A 12,819-nucleotide genomic window follows, 5' to 3' on the forward strand; every position below is an offset into this window, starting at 1 on the left:
GCTCATGCACAGTGGAAATAAATACGTTTCTCTTCTGGTATTTTAACTTAAGCAGTTTTCTCTCCCCTGGTATTGACTTATGCAGTTATTTGGAAGGAGAAATTCTAGCCCTGCTGGGCCCCTTTGCATAGGTGAATGCATCACTAAACTATCCAGCTTCCTCAGTACCCCTTCCTGTCCTATCCAATTTCCTGACTAACTTAATACCCGTTTTCTGCAGTTTTGTTTACTCCTTCTCAGAGATACACTACTAAATATATTGCAGAATGCTCTAGCTACTTAAACCAATGGATGGATTTATCAGTACTCTTTCCTAGCACAACTGATGTTATACTTGCATTTTCAGAGCTATGTCAGTGAGGTCTTCCTTGGCTGCTTCCTACTCTCATTCTTCTCTGTATAACTCACAAATTCCTGTAATTTATATGCCTAGACTTTCATTATGTGCTATGAAATTTCTATCCATTTCTATGAATTTAATTCAGGAGCCCACAAATCTCTTACCATTAAGAAAAAGGAAACACCTGTCTCTTTGGAAGATCATATGCCACTTCCAAGTGATTTACACCCATGCTTTATGTTGAGAATCTGGTGCAAGGATGTTACCTTGCTGATTGCACACTGAATTTCTTTCTCCTTTTCCCTTAATGTGTATTGTTTATGACTTAATTCTCATGTATTATGAGATACATGAGATAACATATTACTTACTCACTTTTTTTTTTTTCTTATCTGCAATAGCAGCTTTCATAAACCTCACTTGCAGAATGGCTGGTACATGTTTGTGAAGACCCTGGGGGGCATTCCCTGCTTTAGGGAGACACAAGAAACTCACCTCAAAAGTAAAAAACCTGTTAAGACCCACAGGCTCCTTCCCCTGTTCCTACATCTGCTCCTATGTTCCTGACCCACTCCCTCCCTATTACCTGGTTGGCCCTTATCTTTGTACTGCCCTGAGACCAGGGTCAGACCCTGGGCCCCTAGGGAGAGAAAGCTGGACCCTCCACGTGTGTATGCTTGGGCAGCTCTCAACATCTCACTGTGCAGCAGAATTAAACATCTGTGGATACTGTGCAAAGGCCCTTTTTGCTTCCTTACCCTGGACTATACTAGCAGCAATGCAGCCTACTACACATGTTTTATCAGTTCTACAAGTATTTTGAAACTTTCAGAATTTTAAGTGTTTAAAAACTTAGTAGTGATTAAGTTTTGAATCCAGTGAAGTGATTCAGGTGTTTCCCTTCTGAGGACATGTGTTGCTGATACAAGATCTTGAAAAAATACTTCCCTAATATTTTCTTGCAATACATTCTGATGAAGGATTGAAAGAACATTTTGTGATGTCTTTTAAGATACACAGACATCTCTTTCTGTCTACATCAGGAATAACTCCTAGATAAACGAAAAAGAATCTAAGCTGATGCAATACCAAGATATTCAAGAGGGTTGGTTTTTAAAATATCTGCTTTACTTTGCATACAGGGAATTTGTGGTGTTTGACATAATGAGCAGACTTAAGCTCTTCAGCCAGTAAAACAGAGTCAGCAAACGGAGTCCTCTGCCTCCATGTGGGATATGTATAGTTCACTACTTGCACCTCTGAACAGAAGTTTTACATCATGAATCTACTTGTGTACATGTGGACAAACACATAGTGCTGTCCATCTGTGGCTAGGAATAGAGGTATAGGGGTTAAAGATGGAAGAAAGTAGCAAAGGATCAGATTCAGAGCAGGGATAAAGTATGGCAGTACTTCTGCAGGACGTAAAAAAGTATTTGCATGTGCTAATTCCTTCAGTTGGACAGAGAACATATCTGTCTTTGTTGGAAATTTCCTCTAACATAAGGTCTCCGTTGTGAGTGAGGTTGAATTCAAATCCAGTGCATTATCACCCAGTAGTTTATTGCTCCTTATGATATTTTCATACAGTCTGCCTTCATTTATGGTTTCCATGGATAGCAGCTGTTCTTCCTTTTTTTTTTTCTTTTTTACTCCTCCTTGATCACCTCTCCAATATATTTTAATTAAGTGGAAAAGAAAAAGCAATAAACATGGATCAGATGGTATAGTTGAAATTGTTCCTCACAAACAGCCAACAAACTGCTACATTTTCTCACTCTGACCACGCTATTTATGGTGTTGGGTAGACGATGATGGGGATAAGCTATCTCCTCCTACAAGAGGAAGACACAGTCTTTTAGATATTTTGGCTCATAAAGTAGTACAGATGACATTCTCATCCTTGTCACAACCCCCCTGGGACCTTTGTATGGTATTAACCTCAAATCTGTAGACATTTTTTTAGAGATGCTCAAGACTGAATGTGATTCCTGTCCAGCTAAGGCTGCCAGTTCTAGGAGTCCAAGCTGGACAGTTTGAGGATGTTGCAAACACAGGCCTTTGGTTGTGGCTAGAAATAGGCATGGAGATATTAATTCTGCTTTCCTTTTGTGTGAGAAGTCTCTGGAAACCTTTCTTGAAAATTGAGAGTAGGAACTGGCTCAGATTAGTGGTCTTTCCTGCAGTTTAAAAGCTTCACCCCCAAATTAGAAGCCTCCAGGGTAAATTGCATGCTAGGACTTGACTGAGGTCAGCGTACCCTCGTGACACCTGGAGTACACCAGCTTCATTTTGTAGTGCAGTTGCACTGTGATGCAAATACTATATGTGGACAATATATAAACATAGTTTAGTCCAAGTGGTTTGGTCTCTACATATGCATTACTCTTTCTTCATGTTAATGGCAGCATGCATGTGCCCTACTAAGAAGAAGGGGGTATGGCTTATTCATGGATTCAGGCCTGAGAACCACATGACAGATCCCAACAGAAGGCTGGAGTTATCGGGAGATTTACAGAGTGCATTACTATGGGGGAGCTTCCACCAACATTTTTAGACAGAGAGATTTTTTCATTTATGTCGTGACTTGGAGCAAAAGTTGGATGTTCGCAATCTAGGGGCACGAAGTGTGAGGATAACACAGAAACAGGATTAAGACATTTAGGAAGATATCAATGACTCTTTGAAATAGCATTATGTTTCATTGCAAGTAGTTTATGTTAAAGAAGTTACAGAAGAAAATGCAATCCATTAATATTTCCTATGACAGATAAAAATTTGGTAACTTTCACTAGTTGTATCCTTAGCTGTACTCAAGTCCACTGGTTCATAGTGGGGGAAGGTATCTCCAATGCATTGGGATTTATTAAACTGGAATAAATAAAATTCACCAATAACCCTCAAAATATTCTACCTATGGTTTTATTCTGTGAACAATACAATAAAGTGGCTCTTTTTTTTGTTGGTTTGTTTTGTTTTAAGAAGGTTTTTTTTTCACATATTCTGTAAATAAAGGAATTTGTGAAATATATTTAAGAATATAGTATAGAAATGAAAAGAAATCCTCACTAGAGTAAAAAAGGGAACAGGTAAATAAGAGATATTGTCCTCCCCTGCATGGAATGAAAAAATAAATACTACATACACTGCCTTAATTTAGTAATCGATATTGTAAATAATCAATATTGGCAAAGATTAATGATATATTAATTTGATTCAACTTCCACTGTACAGTGTATTTTCTTTTCTCCCTTCCCTTTCCTGTTTCTTTTGTTCATCATAACTTCTTTCAGACATGGTTTATAAAGAAGTAGTCGGTGGGCTTCTGGGATTTTAGCTTGTTTAGCACCAGAATATTCATCCTGTGATTCTGTCCCATATGTCTTTTCCCCTTCCCCTTTTCCCCCTCCCCTTTCCCTCTTCCTTTTTCCTCCTTTCCCTTTCCTCTTTCCATGTGTCCTCGCCTTTTCCCCTTTGCCCTTTCCCCTTTTCTTTTGCCCTTTCTTTTCAACAGCTAATGGCACAAAATCTAAGAACAAAGCTTGATACTAGTTTCAGATCAGCGAGCTCTATGCTGATGCCTGCACCCAACAGGAGCTAAGTTCAACCTTATAAAAAAATTCTTGCAAAACTTAGAGTGGAAATGAAGCATTGCCAAATTATATTCCAAAAATATTTCCTATTTACACCCTACTTTAATGAATAGAACCTCCTTCCTCTGATACCTTTCACACATTTTTTTTCTCAGCTTATGTGGTATGTGAATTATTCTTGGCCTACTGGGCATAACTTTGTTGCTTATTACAGTTTTGGGCAAGATGTGCTTCTATCACCAGATCCCCAGCAAACGTGCCATCTCTGTCCCCATGCCCTGCCCAGGTCTGGTACTTCTCTGGCAGGCAGTTGTGAATAAAAACATTGTGAACAGCAAAGGATGTGTGTGTCAGGATCCTGGAAACATTTGATTCAGCTCCTCTCTGGAGCCCTTGGACAGGGTAACACTGAAGCTAGAAAAGTTAAAGCCTCTGGCTGTTGTATGATCTCTTGCATCTTTGGGGAACAGATTCAAAGGAAACAAGAAGGTTTCTCACAGGTATTATTCTACATAGGTGTAAACAAATATTAAAAATGCATGTAATTATTCAACTAGAATCAAAATATTCTCTTTCAGATTTGTATAAGTGTTTTAAGTATGATCTGGGACTCTTTCTGTTTCTAATATGCATGAAAAAGAAAGAAACAGTATCAACCACGGCCACACACCAAAATAGATATCACTCTCCAAATAAGAATGCATAATAAAGTGCCCCAGTCTGGTCTACCAAAGATGAAATTCAGCCATGACTCATTTAACCCCTCCATCTTTCAAAACTGTTGAGATATTTTAGTGGTACTGTCTGATTTTCCACAGTGTACAGCACTGAATTTCCAAGACTTGCTCCCATGTATTCATAGACTTTGTGTCTCCAAATGAACTTGCAGCAAGGGATTTGCAGCCATGAACAGTTAAACACAAGTTAGCCCATCTGCACCCTATGTACAGATCAGGTTTGGGAAGAAACTTCTCTATGGCCCGGTCTCTGAATATAGGGCCCCAGATATGCATCATTATGTTTCATGCCTTAAATATTTTCAAGCCTAAATATGAAATAGTTCCATCTTTGCCCATGAAAGAGCTTATTTATAAATGAATACACAATTTCATTAAAAATAGATGTGCCTCCTAATCTTCCTGCTTACAGAAAATATGCTCAGAGGCAGTCACCGTTTTGGGAGCAAGCCATCAAAAAATCTGGCATATATTTCAGTATCAACATGGAGATATTCACATCCATTCTGAATTGTATGACAGCATTGTTTGTTTGTACAAGGAAAATATCTTATATATCACAAATCACCATGAAATTACTGAGTAGTTACTTGATCATTTAATTAATGTGCAGTTACATAATAACTCCATGACTATTGGAGCCCTTCAGATTGCATTAATTATACTCAGAGTAATTATTCCCATCTGCTGACATGAATCTATGTCATATAGTTTTCTAGACTAGACAAATTTTTTAGAAACTCATAACTGAACAGAAGATTTTCAAATCAAACTGGTCAGCATAGTCTTAATTACAGCACTTGGCAGTGACAAATTTATTTTGTCTAACATTGCATAATGTTATTATGGTATCTCAATAGAAAAGGATATGAATTATACTTTGTAACTGATAAATCTCTAAGGACAAGATACAAATACATAAATAACAATTAAACTAAAACTCGTGCTCCAAAATAGGTCAGTCCTTTGTGCTACAGTGACATGGATCCAAGATCTGGGTTTTGGCAGCATTTTGAGCGTTTGTATTCTCTGCAGAAGTGCCTGTAGCTCATCTGAGAACCTCTGCTTCCTCTGCATGCTACACCCACTCTGTTTCTCAATGTCTACAAAATTGTAGGAGTTGATGGGGAAGAGTTATGCATGCCTTTCCACTCATAGACAAGAATGGAGGGTAACTCTGGACCTAGTTAATGGGAGAGAAACTGAATGTTTCTGGTCCAGCAAAATGAGAAGAGCTAATTCCCCACTGTCCTTTATAACCTGAATTTCTTCTGAAATTATTCCAGTGAAACAGGTAATGTTGCTTTCACTTAAGTTTCTTTCATTAGGATTCGGAGTGCACATCAGCTCTTTCTAAGCACAACAATTTCCACATGACAAAAAGGGGGCAGTCGGGCATCTCCTTTTGGCCCGGGTCTCTCTGCTGGTCCCCCGCTTCCTGTAGCTCATGACCAGACCCATCCTATGTTACCACCTCACAATAGAGATGGATTCTCTAAAACAGCTTCCCAGCAGCTGCTTTCTCTTCTGCATGGATTGTCTGCATCCAGCCTGTAGGGTTGTGGGCAGGATTGCTTTTTAATGAAAACAAGTAATGTTTTTTTCCCCCCAAAGCTTAAAAATCTAAATAGTTTCTCCCTGAAGTCAGACTCAAGAACTAAAACCAGTAGTATTCCAGTGTTAATATGATGACAAGTGAAAAATAGTACCCTGATTCATTAGGGAAGTTTTGAGGAAAGGGATCACTATAACTACATGTATTTAAATCAGCCCATTCTCTGAAAGTGCTGTATCAAACACTTTATTTCTTACAGTTTCAGCTTTTAAATATAGTGTTAAAATGTCAAGATCTGACTGAGTGAAAGGAAATTATTTTAGGGGGATTCTAGAGGCTACATGAAAATTAAAGGCCCATATGTGTAAGAATGGGGATAAGGCATTTGTATTGGGTGGCTGTTGCATTATTTCAGTACATTTTGCCTATGAATTGCCTTCATGATTATGCCTGTCACTCATTTAGGATGTTTATTGATGTTTTACAGAAAACTCAATTGGGCTTTCCCATAAAGTCAAAGAAAGCAAATGAATCAACTTGAAAAGTTGTTCTTTGTCTCTCATTGCCAGATTCTCCTTGAATAAAAGTGCTTAGTATTGAGTTGAGATTTGTGTTCAAGGTTATTGAATGTCTTCACTACATAGGTATCTGGTCTTGAATAAGGTCCCAAACTACTGTGCTAGTATGCTTTGGGCTCATTTTTATAATGTACCATTTTTTTTTTTTTCATCCCTCAAGGGCAATCTTCTCTGCTCCTCCAGAGTCTAAATTAATGCATTGGACTATTACTTTTAAGGCTCTCAACTAGAGTGTTTTGGTCTAGTTTGCCAAGAGATTTTCATGGCTTTCCCCCCTGTCCTCATCACTGATAGATATCATTAACAGAAAGCTTCAAATTGCCATGAGACATGAAGCAGAATGAACAGACTCTGCTCTTTCAAGTGGCATTAAGTTAATAGTGTGTGTTGTCTATACTGATAAACATTATCTCAGGATATAGGTGACTTGAAATACATCTTGTCCTTATAACAAGGAAAAATTCATATGTCTGCATTTTTGATATATGTTCCTTTGATTTGCTTTCAAGACAAAATAAACATGCTGTACAGGTATAAAAGTCAGTTCATTTACATATATTATGCTTTGGAAAAAGACTTGACACTGCTTAAAGTAGCAATAATAAAAGGCACAAAAAATTGCAGTTAATGTCAGACAATTTAAAATAGTATTTAAATTGAATATATATTCTTTGTACCTTGACTTTTAAAAGCAGATTGTGAAAATACTAATTTTGTATCTTATTAATTTGCCCTGTGTTCCTGATATCAGTTGTGAAAACAAGAAATCTCGGCAATTTATTGTACTTTAGCAAAAACTGTCATTACTTAAGATATTAAAAGATATTAACTGTCTTTACTTAAGATATTAAAAGAATAAGTTGCATCCCATTGGTTTTAGGAAGCCTATACCCTAAAATGGTGAAATAATTGGTAGGTTTACATTTGGAAACTTAGACAATGTCTTGATAACTCTGTGACTGCAACCTCTTTTTTGCATCTACGTGCAAGCCAAAAATGCTCTGTTTTCTGTGGTGACTACATTATCTGAAGGCCACAGCTTATATTAATATTGCAAAGGTCTGTAAACAAACATATAAAACCTGCTTTCTAAACGTGCAAATGAGCCCTTCTCTACTTTGGGAATTACTGAGTGTTGTAGGTACAAAAGGTTTTCATAAAACCTCTCTTGTTTTACTTACAGGCATATGAAAAATGATAAGGTTTATTTCAAGAAAAATACAGATTCACTTCAGAAATCAAGAAGTAAATGTTTCTGATTTCTTGGCAGTGGTGTGGGTACAGTACTGCCAAATCACTTACTGTACAGTGTGAGGCTGAACCAAGCAGCATAAAGGAGAACTCACTGTGCTAGTCACATGCATCAATTATCTATGGTAACAGAATTGTTTTTAAACCAGGATTTGGACTTCCTTTAAATCAAGCATGCCTCAAATTTACATGTTACAAATCATTCTGCCTGGAAAGAAAGTGTGCTGAGACTCTGTAATTAGATTTTAATTTCAGGCAACAAGGCAGGGGTGGATTTGGGGGTGAAATATACTCCTTGCTTGTATAAAACATATTAATTCTTTAGATAAATAAAGATTCACCCTTCCCACCCCTGCCAGAGAATTACTCAACCATTTTTTTAAAAGCTATATTGTTAAATGGTTCTCTTCAGTCCTAAGCTGAAAACCAATATACCTTGATTAAGATGAGATTAATATTACTTGGTGAGAAGCTAAGCTGTCATACAATAGTCTGGAGAATCCTCAAAAAGTCAAAAAGATATTACAACACAGCATGAGCTACTCTCTGATCTTCTAAATATCTGGACTGTATTTGCTTCTACAATTTCTGTCTTATCTATCCTTCTTTATGTTCACCTGTAAGTGTCTGTTAAAACCCCGGTAAGTAATATGGCTTCTAACACTGAGGATTTAATACTGTACAGAAATTAACCATCTCAAGTACATGCATTTGCACTTTAAAATCCTTCCTGCTACTGCAGTGCATTTCCAAGATAGGAAAGTCTGGACAGAACTACCAATGCAAGCATGTAGATACTAGAGCATGGAGATATAGACATACACATATGCATATCTGTTTTGTTTTTTCTTTTAAATCCAAATATTACAATGTCTATAGGCTATTAATATGAGGAATAAAAACATCAGAAATTATAATAAGTATCTATATTGGAGTAGCTGAATGACGGTTTTTCAGACATATTTATGCCAGGTGTGGTAGGAATATCTTTAGCATCCAGTACGGATTATCTTTACAAACAGATCTTTATGCAAGTACAAAATTCCCTGTAGAGAAAAATGTAATCATTCAATTCAGCTCTAAAAACTGGCAAAACCAGTACAAACACCATGTGTCTGTAAGATCACAGACACATGTCTGGCTGACGAAGATCACTGTGTAAGGTGCTTGCTCACTGCCCATGGGGCAGACCTGAAATGGGAAGGGCAAAGGGAGAAGCTTCTTTTGCTGTAGGGTATACGGAAAATCAGTAGCTGAATTAGTAGGAGACTTACTCTCCCAGCTCCCAGATTTAGCCGTTTGGCCATGCCGCTCTTGGTGGTAAAGAAATTAATTGTCAAAATCATTCGTTGCACAAATCACCTAAATTTGCTGTGACTTCACCACCAGCAGTGCTGGCTGAGCAGTCTGAGACACATCATGCTCATTATCATATGCTCAGACTGTCACCAGCTCTTGTGCAAAAGCAGAGGAGCAGGGTGTAGTGTGTTGAGGTGGGCCAGGTATGGGAGTCAAGAACAGACCTTGTTCCTACTTTGAAAAACCAGAGGGCAGGGTAAGAACCTGTATTCTGCAGTCCCCTGGCCTGCCTTTGATTCTGTGAGCAGGGAGCAAGATGCATGACCTGAGGACAATGACTTGAGGGTCACACTGGCTACTTGCTACCCAGTGAGGTTTGAGCTGGTTTGTGTAAAAACAGGAATAAAATCCTTGTATCTCTTTTGCTAAAATAAAGCATCCCTCCATTGAGCTGCTGCAGTCCCTTGGTGAGACATAAACTCTGAGCTGGCCAAATGAAGTACAGGCTCTTCTGCTGAATCTGCCTGAAACATTTTTCTTATATCCCAGCTGTTACAGCACCCAGTCAACGGAGCTGTGAGATGAGGAACATATGCCTATAACACTTCATTTCAACAGGCTCACTTAGTGTTTCTTACTTTGATCTTTCACTGTGTACTTCCTATAGCTGGAGTTAGTTACAGGCTGAAACAAAACGCAGAGCTACCAAAGAGGGTTTCCCCACCCCCCCATCCCTCGCCCCCACAAAAAAAAAAAAAAAAAAAAAAAAAAAAAAATCCTTTTGTACCAGATTCTGTTACCAAGTGTGTCAAATGAACCAGCTGGAAGACAGTGTCTCTGTGAAAATGATGCTAAGTTTTGAGTTCTTTCTAGCTGTCTTTGTGGCCACCGGTCTTGTACAGTTATGGTTACTCTGAACCGGCTACAATTTTTCAGACCTGGTTATGTTCTTTATGTTCCCCTTTGGCTAGAAAGAGCCCAAGATAAATGCAATAAAAAGATACACAGAAGTTCTCTGTCTGAGTCAAAGAGTTAGTGCCTTTCCACTAGACCAATATCTTTCCTTGCCCTCCATAAAACCTAGTGTATTTTCAGTCCTAAGCTTAGGCTTTTATATTTACTATTAGCTATTCAGGTGGGGCTAAATGATTTCTTGAGAGAGGAGATCCCACATGCAGCAATAATGTTCTCTTTGCACAGTGTATGGGAAGACAATAAGTCTCATTAAACTTATTGTAATCTTCTCCCAGAGAAGCGGTCGAAATGTCATAAACTAGTTTTGGTGACAATGTAGACAAAATATTGCTAAAAATACATCAGTGAACACAGGAGGCTGCAGGAGAACACAGTCTCTGGAAACAATTCATTTTCACAATCATGTGTATGTTTCTTTTTTTCCTGTTTTCATCCTTGGAGCATAGCAATCAGATGAAAACTAACCACTGGCACTGACCTATAAAAAGATTATTTTCTAGCAGTATCACCTGGGTCTGTATACCCAGAATATCTTTCACTGTCAGGTCCAGTTCTGTGATTTCAATGATCCTTGTTAAAGAGAAACAAGTTTTACATATACATGAGAGCAACACACAGGAATAAATCTTTGCTAGAATACTGTGGGTTTTAAAAATTAAGTATGTAAATGTTGTACTGCATAAGCATGAGGCACCTTTGAAATATATGGGGACTAGAAATTTAACTGGAATTCAGTTACTTTGGATTTTCACTCCAATGCTCATTTCATTACAATATGGAATTGCAGAGGGAGTCTTGTGTTCCTCAGATCTCAAAGCTTCTCAGACTTTCTAATATGCACATCAGGTTGCATGTTTTTTACTGTTCTTGTATGTGAAGGTGACTGCTTCATACTTTACAACAGCATTACAGATAAAGTTCTTGGGAAAAAGAAAGTCAGTTTCTTTACATTTCCCAAAATTCTAAACTTGTTTATTTTTTTGTCATAGAACTCATAAGCCTTAATTGAAGTCACTGAGTTTCCCAGCACATACTCTTAAGCAAAGAAAGCTTGAAGAAGAATTCCCTTGTGAATATGAAAAAAAATTCAGATAAACATCTGAGAATTAAGGAAGAAGTTTTCGTCTGTGTCCTCTAGCCTACAAGGTCAATCAAAGCAGATTAATTAAAATTTTGAGTGTGTGTGTTCTTTGGGGAACTGTTCTAACACTGCATGCGCACCATCCTCCTCTATGTTTAACAGTTAATATTTGCAGAGATGGGACTATGCCCAGATTTTTTTGCTGTGTTAGCTACCCAAAAATGTGAACAGAGGCTAGAGGGTCTTCAAAAGCCTGATTTTTTTTTTTTTAATAATCGATAGAGGGGGTCTCGGTACTGCTAGGACCTTAAAAAATGTCAGGTAACAGTCTTACCTGAATTGAATACAACAAGATTTTCTGGTAGAAAAACCAAAAAATCAATTGTAAAATTTGATTTTGTAAAATCAAACCTGGGAGAATATCACCCGCAAATTTAATTTTAGGAAGAGATGTTAAGGAAGGGATAAGAAAAAGACTCAGAGATCGAAAGAATTTTTAATAAGATCAATGAATAATAAAGCTTATATATATGTGTGTGTGTTTGTGTGTGTGTGTGTGTGTGTGTGTGTGTGTGTATCAAAATAGGGTTGTAATACAGAAATGACCACCAGTTTGAATGATAAGCCTCATGCATATGGGAAAGGATGTCTTCCTAGAAATTACCCTGCGAGAAAGGGTTGAAGGGGTAAAAACCCTTGAGAAAAGAACAAATGAGAAAGAGACGAATGTATTAGACATATCGCTTGTTTACATGCCTACCTACTAGTTATACAGCTTTTAAAAAGTAATTTGTGAATTTTACATCTCAGACTTTTCTGACCCTCTAGTGTGTTGCAAGTGTCCATCAGGTCTACCCTGAAGTCTGTGGCAGACAGTGCTGGGATATCGTCAGAATATTGTCAGAATATTCTGGTATATCAAACTAGACATTCTTATTGACTTGTTGGCAACTAACATTAACCAGAGTCAGTTGTAATATGGTGATTAACTCAGTGATTCCTTAGGCTTTATCCAAGAGGAGACAGCACCATTTTCTTGGCTGGAGAATTGCAGCCTCAACTCAGGCTGAGTCCAGAGGAGGCAGCTTATCAGGATTTATTCTTCTGTTTGTAAACTGCCATTTCTATTCTCCGTCCTCTCCATAAAAGCTGGTGTTTTGCAGATATATTTGGTGCAAAACCATCAAAAAACCCATCTCCATCAATGGATGGAGACCTGCAAAGAGAGCCTGAAGACTTATATTCAACATTGGAGTGCCTGGGAAAAAGAAGTAATTCTCACCCAGAAGAAAGAAGGTTTCTTAAAAAAATGCTAATATGTCTTTTACTCTGTGGTCTGTCATGTTGATGGGCCTGCCTCCATGATAGCCTCAAAAATCTTTGGGAACTAGTCAGAATGAGAAAAATTAC

The sequence above is a fragment of the Onychostruthus taczanowskii genome, unplaced genomic scaffold (genome assembly GCF_017590055.1).
Source record: "Onychostruthus taczanowskii isolate IOZ18803 unplaced genomic scaffold, ASM1759005v1 scaffold72, whole genome shotgun sequence".
NCBI lineage: Eukaryota > Metazoa > Chordata > Aves > Passeriformes > Passeridae > Onychostruthus > Onychostruthus taczanowskii.